Genomic DNA, 13,053 nt, shown 5'->3' on the forward strand with positions numbered 1-13,053 from the left:
GGCAAAGCTAATACTTCTCCAACTTACAAGTGATTCATTCCTATCATATTCATCATCTAGATCCATACCCTCGAAATTAACAAGAATCATCTCCTAAATTCGCACCATCTATTATCCTTAAACTCGATATGGACCAAACCTAAAACCTGCCATTATAACCTTGAGCTATAACAATTATTTTTCAAAATAGATAGATATTTTCAATCCTCAGAAAAACACACAAACTAGATCAACATCTTCAATGCTAAAAAATACACAAACTAGCTCCTTACCTTTAATCCTTAAAGAAATATTCTCCTCGAAAATTTTCTATGTCCATCATTCAACTATGATCAACCCCATTTTAATGGTTATAGCCTAATCAGTCTTCAAAATAATTCAAACTAGTACAACAAGCCTACAAAACTAAAAACTCCAATCTCATTATAAATCAATCCTTCAAATCTGCAATCCGAAAACCTTAAATTCTGCAATATGCATTTTCCAAAATCTGTTTGGTCGATGAACTTATATCCAATTACAAAATAATCGACTCCCGAAACTTTCAAAATCTAAAACCTTAAATAAGAACCAATTATTTCCTAAAATATGCAAAACCTTAAACTTTGCTGAAGTTTTCATAAAATTTATACTTGAAATTTGTTGAACTTACAACCTACTACGCTATAGACCATTTCATAAACTCCATGGAACCTAAGAAATCAATTATCCTACTTCCTTAAGAGATCACCTAGATCATGCCATTTCAACGGCGGAGCCGCCTCCTCAGTCTCAGCCTCCTCATCATCTATATCCAAATCTACAGTATCAAAGATAGTATCACAGGTAAGTAACAATCGAAACAAACCTCAAGATAAAAATACATTCATGCAATAACCAAATGCATGAACATGATGCCATATGCATATGTCCCAAAAGTCCACAATTTTTCCATGCAAGCCAAAATGTCATTTAGGCCCAAAACATTTCCTCGGCATTATCCTAGATAATGGCCCATGACTCACTCAAAAATGAGTAGCACTAATGCTATCCCAAGTGCAGGAGGATGTCGTGTATACTACTCTCAACACTCGATGTGACTCGAAGCAACCTATTTGAAGTGTCTCTCACCCATGACATGAAACATCAGTTTAAAGAAGCAAAATAAAAATAACAATAATAACGAGTTTAAATTCAAGTTAAAGTACTTTCCCCGGCAACGGCGCCAAAAACTTGACTCACTCAAAAATGAGTAGCACTAATGTTATCCCAAGTGCAGGAGGATGTCGTGTAATAATTAGGAATAAATTCCTAGATCGTCTCTTCAGGGAAAGTTGCTTAAAATTAAACTCGTTGAAAAAATGTGAAAAACTTCACAAAGAGAAAATAAAATGATGGTATATGCAATGGATGGAAAAAGGTACTAATCATGGACTAGATTCATGTCTTTTGAAATTTTTTTTTGTTGGATTGGAATGTAAAGGACTAATAAATTAAACTCAGAAATTAATAAAACTAAATTAAGCATTAAACTAAATTAGAAAGTAATTGACAAAACATGAACGGAAAATTAAAAATGCCCAAAACTAAGATTCTAGAATTCATCTTTGTAATTAAATTACGAATTCTCAAAATAACATATAACAGTTGTAATTACTATTAAATGAAAACTTAAAGAAGTAAGAAAAATAAATAACACGAAATAAGTAAATAGAAACTCAAAAGTATTCTATAAACTTTAAACTGAAGTTAAATAAAATAGGGAACGAAAAATCTAAACGAAAACGTCCTTTCACGATTCAATTGAAATTCGAAACAAAAAGGAACAATTTCTTACGTATCACTCTTGAAAATTAATTTCTAAACCTTTAATAAAAATTCTATAACAATTCATCTGCTCTTCACGTATGATATTCAGAAAAATCAAAAACAAAAACAAAAGCTTAAAACCAAACCTTTCTTGCAATAAATTAAGGTAACACAATTAATTAGAACTTCTAAAACAATTTCTTTTATTTTATGAAACAAACTAGTAATGAAACAAACTAGTAATGAAACAAACTAGTAATGAAACAAACTAGAAATGAAACAAACTAGTAATGAAACAAACTAGAAATGAAACAAACTAGTAACTTAATGGAAATTAAGGTATTACACTCAATGAAATACAATTCTAGAACAAATATTAATACACTAAAAAAAATATGCTAAAACAACAAAGCTTTGAAACTAAAAGGAGAAACAAAATTTCTTAAAACAAAAAGGAGCTAATTCTTTCAAATACATAGCAGAAAATTGTGTGTTGAGTTGTGTTTTTCTAAGATTGAGTTGCCCTCAATTGTCCTCAATTCCTTCTCTAATTGTTCTCTCTAAAGCTTCGGTGTGCACCTCATTTTATAGCCAAACATCTTGGCTACTTCATCTCTCATTCAATTGGTTTTGCATTCACACCCAACAACCAAGTCTTCAATCTTGCTTTCACACTCATTTTCGGCCACTTGCATTCCTTTTTCTTTATTTTGTGTCTTGCATTGCATTCATCTTCAATTGCCGTGTCTTCCATTGCATTCCTCTTTCTTTATTTTATTCAATTGGTTTAGTAATTCAAACCAAACAACCAAGTCCAACATGCCTAACTTCTTGCCTAACTCTTGCCTAACTCTTGCCTAACTCTTGCACGGTTTCTTCAATTTGTTTCTTCAATTTGTTATTTCAATTTCAGCACATGTTCCTTCATTCACCTACTGCTTTGACCGGTCCAAATTCCCTCACAATTCATTCCAGCACATGTCTCCATTGATTTACACGGCTCCTTCCTTTGATTGCAAACTCAAGCACGGCTTCTTCCTTTGATTGCAAACTCAAGCAGCCGACTTCTCTTCAAGAGTCAAGCAAGGCATCTCTCCTTTCTTTTCTTCATCCAGCAATATATATATATATATATAAATAGCTGCCCCAAGTTGCAAACTCATTCTTCCAATCAATTTCAGCCGAAATTCATCACATGTTCTTCACCCTTCAACAAAGCCGGCTTCTCTTCAATTTGTCACATGTTTTCTTTTCTTTCTTCCTTCATTTCGATTGTCTAATTCAATGGAAAGGAAGCAGCCTTTTATGACTTTTTTAATGTTTAATTTGGTGGAGAGTAGCAGCCTTCTTCTTCATATAGTTTCGGTGGACACAAAAACTTCTTGTTGGATTTGATTAAACTTGGTCTCTTGAAGCTCTAAGCCTATATTCATCACCATATATGCTTGGATCCATGATATCTTCATTAAATCACCTTTTTGTTGTAGAACAAAGGCCTGGAATAGGCATTGCATGAACAAATGGAAATGAAAAGTAGAGAATCAATAGAAGAGAAAGACATAACCAAACATGCAAGATAAACAAAATATACATATATTTGAAGTATGTGAACTCATAACTCATGCACAAAGAGCAAAAATATGTGTCCAATGAACTGTGATCACGAAAATGAAGACATGTGGAGCCATTCCAATATCGACCTAGTTCAGTTTATTTTGTTTCTTAATTCTAGAGGAACAGATCAGAATGCACAGTAATCAATAGTTGGTAGAATTCAAGCAGAAATTCATGCTTTTAATCAATTAAAATCACAACTTTGATTTATTCATTTTAACCATTTTTTTATTTAAAACCAATAATAATGTCATGATGAATTTAAAATACATTGGTTTTAAATAGCTAAAATGTACAATATTTCAGCTCAATCAGCCCAAAAATCCAATCTCGTCATTTTCCTATAAAATGGCCCATTAACCAAACCATCAGAGCACTGTAGGCGGGAATCACATGCTAGACTCTACCACCATCTCTACGTGTGCACCGTAGACTGGAATCACAGGTGGGACTCTACCACCATTCCTACTTACTACCATCCCTACAAGTCCGTCTATAGGCGAGAATTGTAGGCAGGACTTTACCACCATCCCTACGAGTGCACCGTATGTTGGAATCATAGGTGGGAGTTTACCACCATCCCTGCTCATCACCATCCCTACTGTACCTCTGATTCAAACTAGTCAATCCAGTCATTCAAATATACCCAAAATCATTTCTAGCTTGAAAACCCAGTTTTCAATATCCAACACATGTACATGCATGCAATTACATGAAAATCTAGTTTTTTCTTTTCAAAGATGAACATGTATGCACTATACAATGCTTACGACAAGATACCAAAAATAACCAACAACAACAATTTCTAATACCAATCAATATCAAACAATTATATACACAACTTTGTCTGCCAAACCCACTGACCCCCGTCTCCTCGGACTCAATCTGGCATAAATAACCAATCACAAATTATTGATAAAGCAAAAAAATATTTAAATCTTAAATGAAGTTTGGAAAATACTTACAGTGCTATAAAATAATTTTTAGAGGATTAAAGAGCTGCAAAAGGTGGCAAAAAAGCAACGTAACAGTGCAAAATGCACTGTGGCCATGGGTCACAAAATACCCACTTTTGAATGAGACCAAATTAAGACTTGGAATTGTTAGAGAAGGGTTTAGAGATGCTGGTGAAGCTAATGCAAGTGGCGGTTGACCATGGATGGTGGCAAAAATGACGATGGAAGGCCAAAAATGGCCAAAATAGAGTTAAACTCGTGGTGGTTGCTCTGGTGATGGATTAGAGTTGGAAATGGGTGGGGCGTGTGTGGCTTAACGGCGGCTCGGTGGGGGCTGAAATTTGGTGGGGAGGTGCACCAGCAGGTGGGGAAGAGGATGGTAGGGGCGGTGCACGGCACGACTGTGATGACCCGCTTTTGAGTGTATTTTCACTGAATGGTTGTTTTTAATTTAATTAATATATTACTTTATTTATTTTAAATTTTGCATTTTAAAATTGGTTTTTATTTGTTGGATGTTGTGTTTTATTTATTTATTTGTTTTACGGTTTTTAATTTCGTTCTCGGCGGATTTGTTTTGTTATCCGGAGTGATGATTGAAGCTCATTTCTTCCTACATCTCTTTTTCCCTTTTTCCTTTTTCTCTTTTTCTCTTTTCTTTTTATTCTTTCTTTTTCTTTTTCTTTTTCTTTTTCTTTTTCATTTTTCTTTCTTTTCTTTTTCTTCTTCCTTTTCTCTCTCCCGTGCGTTGACCCTCTCTCTCTCTCTCTCTCTCCTCTCCCACGCCGGTTGCAGCTCAGCCCCGACCCACCGCCGTCCGGCCACCGTGGTCGACACCACCCCCGCCGGTCAAACCCCCTCTTGCCGGCGTACCACCCCATCGAACCCCAGCCCCATCCGGCCAGCCGTTTGGCCAGAAAACGCCCAAGAAGCCCCACGGTTTTTGCCCCGATCCGCCGCCGTCGCTCCACCTCCGGCCACCACCTCTTCACCACTTCATCACCGGTTCCTTGCCGTCCTAACCCACCCATTTCCGGCCTCTAATAGCCACCGGAACAGCTCCCACGAGCTAGCTTTCCATTTTGGGAAATTCGGCCATCAACCACCGTTTTCGTTGCCACCCACGGCCAAACTTCACTTCCACTAGCTTCCTAATCACCCTTAGACCATTCCCTATCAATCTCAAGCCTTGGTTTGTCCCCGTTCAAAAGTGGGTATTTTGCAACCCACAGCTACAGTGAATTTTCACTGTTACATTGCTTTTTCTCCGCCGTTTGCAATGCCACAAGCTTTCTAAAAATACCGTATAGTGCTGTAAGTATTTTCCAAACCCTACTTTCAGATTTAAATATATTTTGCTCATTCAATAATTATTTATCTGTTGGTTGGCTGATTCCGGACTGAGTCCGAGGAGTTCGGGGGTCGGATGGATGGAGGACGGAGTTGCTTGTTTTATTGATTTATGGATGGTTGTTTATTTTTGTGCATTGATATCGCATTTACATGGTGCATGCACATGCATTTTTATTTAATTCAGAAAAGCCTGTTTTATTGGCGTAAGTGGATTTTCGGGTGCGTGTGTATCACGACCCCAAGTCGGGATGGGGTATTATCTCGGTGGAGCTCCTCTGGTCACTCGGGAGCGGAATAAACTGAGTGACGTCCCCTGAGTTGTCGCTGGGCTACGACGGGAGCGGGGGCTAGGGGATGCTTGGCTACGAACGCGCCTGGCGCGGAACCGGGCATCGCTCTACGCACCGACTCCGTGGCCCTTCGCTGGCGAGGACTAGAGGATGCTTGGCTACGAACGTGCGGGGTGCGGAACTGGGTATCGCTCGTTAGGTGTCACATGCGTGGTCGTAACCTGCGATGTGGCACTGGAGCCAGGGTGTGCAGATGACCCCTAGGGGAGGTCATGGTGCATACGGATTAATTGGATAATGGGTTGAGATGAATATGGGCCAAATGTGACTTTTGGCGTGATATTTGGAAAGGATATGTTTTTGGGCCAAATGGGATTTTTGGCATGCGTGAAAAAAATATGTTTTTATGGGTTTTGAGATTTGGTTTATGAGACATGTGCATTGGGCATACTTCATGCATATTGTTTGAGTTTTATATGTATTTATCTGGTGGTGTTTAAATTTTACTTACCTGCGGTGCCATTTTTTTGGTTCCGTAGATTTTGGTGCAGGGTTCGAGGAGGAGGAGGAGGCTGAGCTTGAGGATGCGGCTCCGCCAGAATTTTGAGTTGAAGTTGTGCTGTGTAGCTGTTTTTAAAACTATTTTGTGTTATGTAATATTTTATTTATGTATGTTTTAAACAGCTTGTATTATATTAAGAAAAATTCTGGTACTTAGTTATATGACTTTCGTTATCCGCTGCGTTTCCTTTTGCACATTTGTTGCTCTTACACACACTTGGCACTCGTCTTAGGGTGGTGACCCGGGTTGTCATCATCTGGACGTCTCGATTTCCCCGTGTCCGTGCGTGGGGATTTGAGGGCGTCACAACGACGACGATGTAGTGGCTGAATGAAAAAAAAGAAGAGGATGGAAGAGAGAGTGAGTGTCACGCGGGGAGAGAGAGACTGGGAGAGAAAATGGGAAGAAAGAAAAGAAAAAGGAAAAAAAAGAAAGAGGAAGAAGAAAAAGGAAAAAAAAGAAAGAAAAATAAGAAAAAGAAAAAAAGAGAAAAAGAAAAGATGGGGAAAAGAAATGAGGTTCAATCCTCACATCTTGGGTCAAGAAATTGATCCAACGAAAATAATTTTAAAAGCAATAAATTGAATAAAATAATCTAAATACAAACAATAATTAATATTAAGAAAACACATAAAAATAAATTTCACAACTAAATAAATCTAATTAAAATTTAATAAATTTAAAACAAAAGAACCAATATTTTAACTAAAATATTTATTCAATAAAAATACACCTAAAAATGGGTATAACATGAGATACAAAGAGAGAAAGTGATGGGAGAGAAAACTGAACACACAGAGAGAGAGAGAGAGAGAGAGAGAGAGAGAGAGAGAGAGAGAGAGAGAGAGAGAGAGAGAGAGAGAATGGCGTCAAGGAAGAGAGGGAGAACTCACCGAGAGACAAAGAGGAAAACTTGCGACGGAGCACTCAGGAGGATCTGGGCAGCGTCTCACGTCTGGCCTGGTGTGCACGGTGGCAACAAGCTGGATTGCATATGGAGGAGGAAGAACTGCCCTGTTTTTGGCAGCAAAAACAGAGGTGTTGCCAAAAACTGAGGTGTAAAGGTTTAATAAGAATAAAATAAAATAAAAAATAAAAAAATAAAAAATTATAGTAAAATATATACGTAAAATATGTAAAATATCTTGACAGTACGTTCGGTATTGCTCTACTTAGTATTCTATATATTGTGATCGATCGGTGTTTGTATTTTTTTTCTTTAAGCTGTAAGCTGTACGGTGGTGTATTTCATCTGTGGGATGATGTCTTTTAATAGTTCAATATACTTCTAATTGTTGTGTATTTTCATGAATTTGTAATCCTGTATATATATAGGAAATCCGATGGGGTTAAATAAAGACTGGTTACCTTGGATCATCCTAGATATAAGAGTATTAGTATTTGGTTGGCTATTCTATTACGCAAATTTTACTTAATATTACAATTTTTTAACTTTTTGTCCATTCCATTCAAAACCTGATTATTCAACAAAATTTTATATCATAATAAAATATTACATATTTTTAAATTTTTTATTAGTTCTTTAGAATTTTTTTTTTTTTTTTGTCATACTTTACAAATCTACCGGTTATAATTTATTTTGTAATTAAATAAAAAATAATTTATTTCAATTATTATAATTTATAACAAGCATTTTCTGATGATTTTTTCTAACCATAACGATTATATAGTTCACTTTATTTAAATTATTGCTTTTTATTTATATTTTCAATGATCACTATTTGTAAGTGAGAATCTATCGGTAAATACCTAAAATTCTATACAGTTGTTAATTTAATTTACATTCGGCTGGATGAAATAAGAATAAAAATTGAGATGGTCTTTCTATGGTTGAGTGATTGAGCTGAAATATTGCATAGTTTAGTTATTTAAAATCAATGTATTTTAAATTTTTCGTGACACTATTATTGGTTTTAGATAAAAAAAAAAATAGCTAATAAGCATAAATACGAGTTGCGCTTTTTAATTGATTGATATCATGTTTATACTTAATTTTATAACTATGATTTAATGGGACAGTATTTCCTCACATATATAGTCTATTTTTATAATCTATTTTTCTTTTAATTTATTTTTGAGTGTTATTTTTCTTCTATTTATTTTCAGCTTAAATAAAATTTAAATGGAATTTGGTTGGAACTTTTGACTAAAAGTGCATATTAATTGAGAAAAGAAGGAAGGAAGTGTACTTGGCAGCTGAAAAAAGATACTGAAGACGACTCTTCGGTGTGACTTTCTTATCTTGATTGTTTATAAACACATGCGATGAAGAAAATGTTTTGCAGTGGACAAATACATGCAAAGTCAAAGTCTAAAAAGGGAGCTGAAACGTGAAGGCATGTGGGCTGGAAAAAAATAAAAAAAGAAAGAAGAGAGGTGCCGTGCTTGACTTATGAAGTTGGTGGTGATTATTTGTGAGAAGTCGGCTGGAGTGAATTGGGATTGGAGGAGTTTGGCACCTACTTGAGGCAGCTATATATATATATATATATTGCTGGATGGAGAGAAGAGATAGGAGAGTGGATGAGTGGAGAAGTGCCGTGCTTAAGTTTTCAACCAAGGGTGACGTGTAGGAGTGATGAGTAGAGGGAGCTGGGATATGATTAATCTTCACATGAAGTGATAGCTAAGGGCAGGACAGTCAGTCGATTGGGAATTAGATTGAAGGGGATGTCGGTTGGTTAGATTGGTATTGGGATTGGATTAAAGTGAGGAACGTGGTTGGAATTGAGAGAAGTCGGTGAGAGAAAGAAGGAAGGGAGTGAGGAGATGTTGTGCTGGACGTGTAGAGAGAAGCAGTCGGTGGGTGTAGGAGTTGAGGGGTAGACGTGAAGGAATTTAATTGGCTGAGGTTAAGTTTGATTTGAGAGTTAAAAGGAGGGTCGGTGCATGATTAAATGGGGTTGAGAGAAGTGTCTGTCAGGTGAGGTTTATTTTGCTTGATAGTTGAGAGACATTGAGAGAGTATGGACGTGGAAATCTATGGTGTGGGATTAATGTATGTGGAAGCGAATTACTCGGTGGAGGAATCTTATTTTTCTGCAGTTCATTTTCTTTTTGTTCAGGAATGGAAGGAAATAGAGAGAGACGTGTGAGTGTTATGCTGGAATTGTGTTGGGCTGGAATTGAAAAAGGGTAGTGTCGGTGAGAGGCATTTTTCATCCAGACCTTCGGTGGCAGCTCACTCTTTGTATTTTCATTGTTTAGACGGACGGAAATCTCTCTCTCGTTTGAAGACTATTTCTTTTGTTCTGTTTTCTAAGTTTTCGGTTGTTAATTCTTAGAATTCTCTCGTATTAGATTACTTCTTTTCTTTTTTTTCTTGTTTTTACTTTTGGTAGGCGTCGGCTGAGTTCCAAATTTTATTGTTTCTAAATTATTGCCTAGTATTTCTTGTGTTTCATTTTAGTTTTCTTTTATGGAAGCTATTTATGTAATTTCTATAGTACTTGTAATAAATATGTTTGGCTAAATTTTAATACTAAGGTGAGAGCTGAAGTTTAATGATTTAAATATTATTTTTGGATCCATGTAAAATTTATTCTACGAGCTTGATCGATTGAATCATTTTATTATTGGATATTTTGATTATCTATATATTTATCTTGATTCATTGTGATTTCTGAATACAGTGAATGCTTGAGGAATCCCTGTGATATTCAAATAGATTTGTAAATGTTTTAATCATCAATCGTTCACGCTTAATCATAAGCGACTATTTTTCTTGATCTTAAATGCTACATCTTCCAATTAAACTGAATCATTATTCTAGTTTAATTGAAGTAAATCGATCAGAAACAATATCATAAATTATTAGACGGATCCTCGAAACCTTAGTTTTTCCTTATATCAATTCATTTTATCATTTTAGTTTGATTCAGTTATTTTATCAATCTTCATTTGATTACACGTTTCTTTTAGTAATTTCATTTCATTGTCTAAATTTATTTTCTTTATCACAAAAGTCAGTCCCTGTGGATTCGATCCTGTAAGATACTACAACACCTGTATACTTGCAGGTAAAACTGCACTAAATTTTTGGTTCATTAATTTGAGTCAAAGTTTAGGCGCAACAAGTTTTTGGCACCGTTGCCGTAGATTGCAACGTGTGATAATTTAAAATATATATATATTTTAAATCGTTTGCTAATTGTTTTTCATATTCTTTTTGCCAGGTACGATTTTTACGGAAAAGAGAGCATGTAACATTGCTTCCATATTCATACCATTTGGTAATCTGGTTCCAAAATTTTTTTTCTTTTACTTTCTTGCTTGTTTTGCATTTTATTTTTACTTTTTGAATGTGCTCGATCCTCTATGATGAATGATCTTGTGGCAACGTAATCAAACGGGTAGATTGAGAAGGGAGGAAATTGTTTTAAAAGAATTGGTTGATACTTTGTCAGGTGATTCTAAAAATTCTCATTCTAATACCATGACTGACAATCATAGTATTCATGATGAACAAGAAAATGAAAAGGCACAAAATAATCCGCCAATGAGAACTTTGCGCGAATATTTGCAGCCTACAAGGACAAGTACTCCATCTTGCATTATTTTTCCTACAAATATGGAAAATTTTGATTTAAAACCAGGAGTAATCTAATTACTTTCCAAGTTTCATGGCTTAGATTCAGAAAGTTCTTATTTGCATCTAAAAGAATTTGAAGAAGTTTGTGTAACTTTACAAAACCAAACTATCAATGATGATGTTGTTAGATTAAAGTTGTTTCCATTCTCTTTGAAAGAAAAAGCTAAAAATTGGTTGACCTCCTTGAGACCAAGATCTATTGGCACATGGCAAGAAATGCAAAGAGAATTTCTGAAAAAGTTTTTTCCTACTCATAGGACCAACACTTTTCGTAGAAATATTATGAATTTTTCTCAAAAGAAAAATGAAACATTTTTTCAATGTTGGGAACGTTTTAAAGAATTGTTGCTAACTTGCCCACATCATGGCTATGAGACTTGGCGCACCATTAGTTTTTGCTATGAAGGTTTACATCTCAAATGCGTCAGTTTGTAGAAATAATGTGTAACGGTGATTTTTTAAATAAAGATCCTGATGACTCTTGGGACTATTTTGACCAGTTAGTTGAAAATGCCCAATCTTGAGATAACATAGATCATTCTGATCGATCAAATAAGCTCAAACTCAGTGTCATGTCTCAAGAAGGTATGTATGTTCTCAAAGGAAATAATGATGTGAATGCTAGGATAGCAAGTCTGACAAGAAAAGTCGAAGCCATGGAACTTAGGAAGGTAAATTCGGCTAAGGCAATTGAAAAAGAAGAAGAAAATTGTGACATTTGTGAGATTAGTGGACACCTAACTCAGGATTGTCCAATGACTTGGTTTCGAATGTGCTTCCAAGTGTAGAAGTGTCAAGTTGTATCAAGGATAAGTCCAGGATCGTATTCCACAGGGACAAAGGGTTATCAAAGTATTTGTGGCATTTTTTTACATAAAAGAGATATCGAGTACAAGAGATGAAAATAAATATGAATCTATGTTTCTAAAATTATCCAAAACCAAGAGATTTAAGGAAAACGTGTAGAAGTTGAATTAAACTTGCAAGAAGTAATAAAACAAACACTTGGAATGCAATTTTCGCCCATTTCTAATTTGAAATTGGTTTTACCTCTAAGTTCATCTTCTCTCAACCATTTTCTCATTTCAAGAGATTATGATCGGTTAAATAAACAATAAGCACACTTTTTCAGTATAATCAAGGTGCTTGACAGATTTTATATCAAGTGTAAAAGTGCAAGAAAGCCATCAAAGTCTTGTTACAAGTTCAAGCATCAATCGTGCCTTCATGTCTACGACTGATCAAGTTCAAGAACATAGAATTTTAATCCTTCCCATATGTAAAATGAAATATAATCTATCAAGTTAATCATTTAAAATTCCATAATCTTGAAGAAAATCCAACCCCAAACAGTCATGAGCTACTCATTGAATCCCAAGCTAAAAATCTAGCCTATCATTTCTAAATGGATAATCTTTCTAAATATTTGTGAGTCTATTGAAAAATGAAGTAAAATAAACAAAAGAAAAATAAATAAAAGAAATAGAACCAAGAAGCTATTGTGCATAAAGCAAAACTGCATAAACATAAAATGCCGAGAAAAATAAATTTGACCGAAAGATCTGGAATTGAAACATAACGCAAGAATAAATCTAGCTGCCAAAAAGGTCTGGAAAAATAATCTAGCAAAACTAAAAAAATGACAATCGACAGAGTAAATAAAACTGAGAAAGAAACGAATAAAAAAAATACCAAGCCGATTGAGAGAGTTAAGAACCAAGAGGGAGATTAACTCCCGTCCGTCCAAAAAGCTAAAAACTAAAAAACAAGTAAAAGAAAACCAACCGACAACTACGAGCTTCTGAAAGAAAACTCGGAAGAAATGAAAACGTAAAACCACCCACCACAAGAATGCAAAAGCCGCCCACCCTCCTGAAC

At 35.3% G+C, this 13,053-nt stretch overlaps 1 non-coding gene across 1 annotated transcript; it reads right to left on the minus strand.

Moving 5' to 3' along the window:
* Positions 1 to 11,442: 11,442 nt before the first annotated feature.
* On the minus strand, positions 11,443 to 11,546 carry LOC122280206. The gene has a single exon (XR_006229792.1). It is a non-coding gene; the product is annotated as a small nucleolar RNA R71 (small nucleolar RNA).
* Positions 11,547 to 13,053: the final 1,507 nt, after the last annotated feature.

The sequence above is a fragment of the Carya illinoinensis genome, chromosome 10 (genome assembly GCF_018687715.1).
Source record: "Carya illinoinensis cultivar Pawnee chromosome 10, C.illinoinensisPawnee_v1, whole genome shotgun sequence".
NCBI classification, from domain to species: Eukaryota; Viridiplantae; Streptophyta; class Magnoliopsida; order Fagales; family Juglandaceae; genus Carya; species Carya illinoinensis.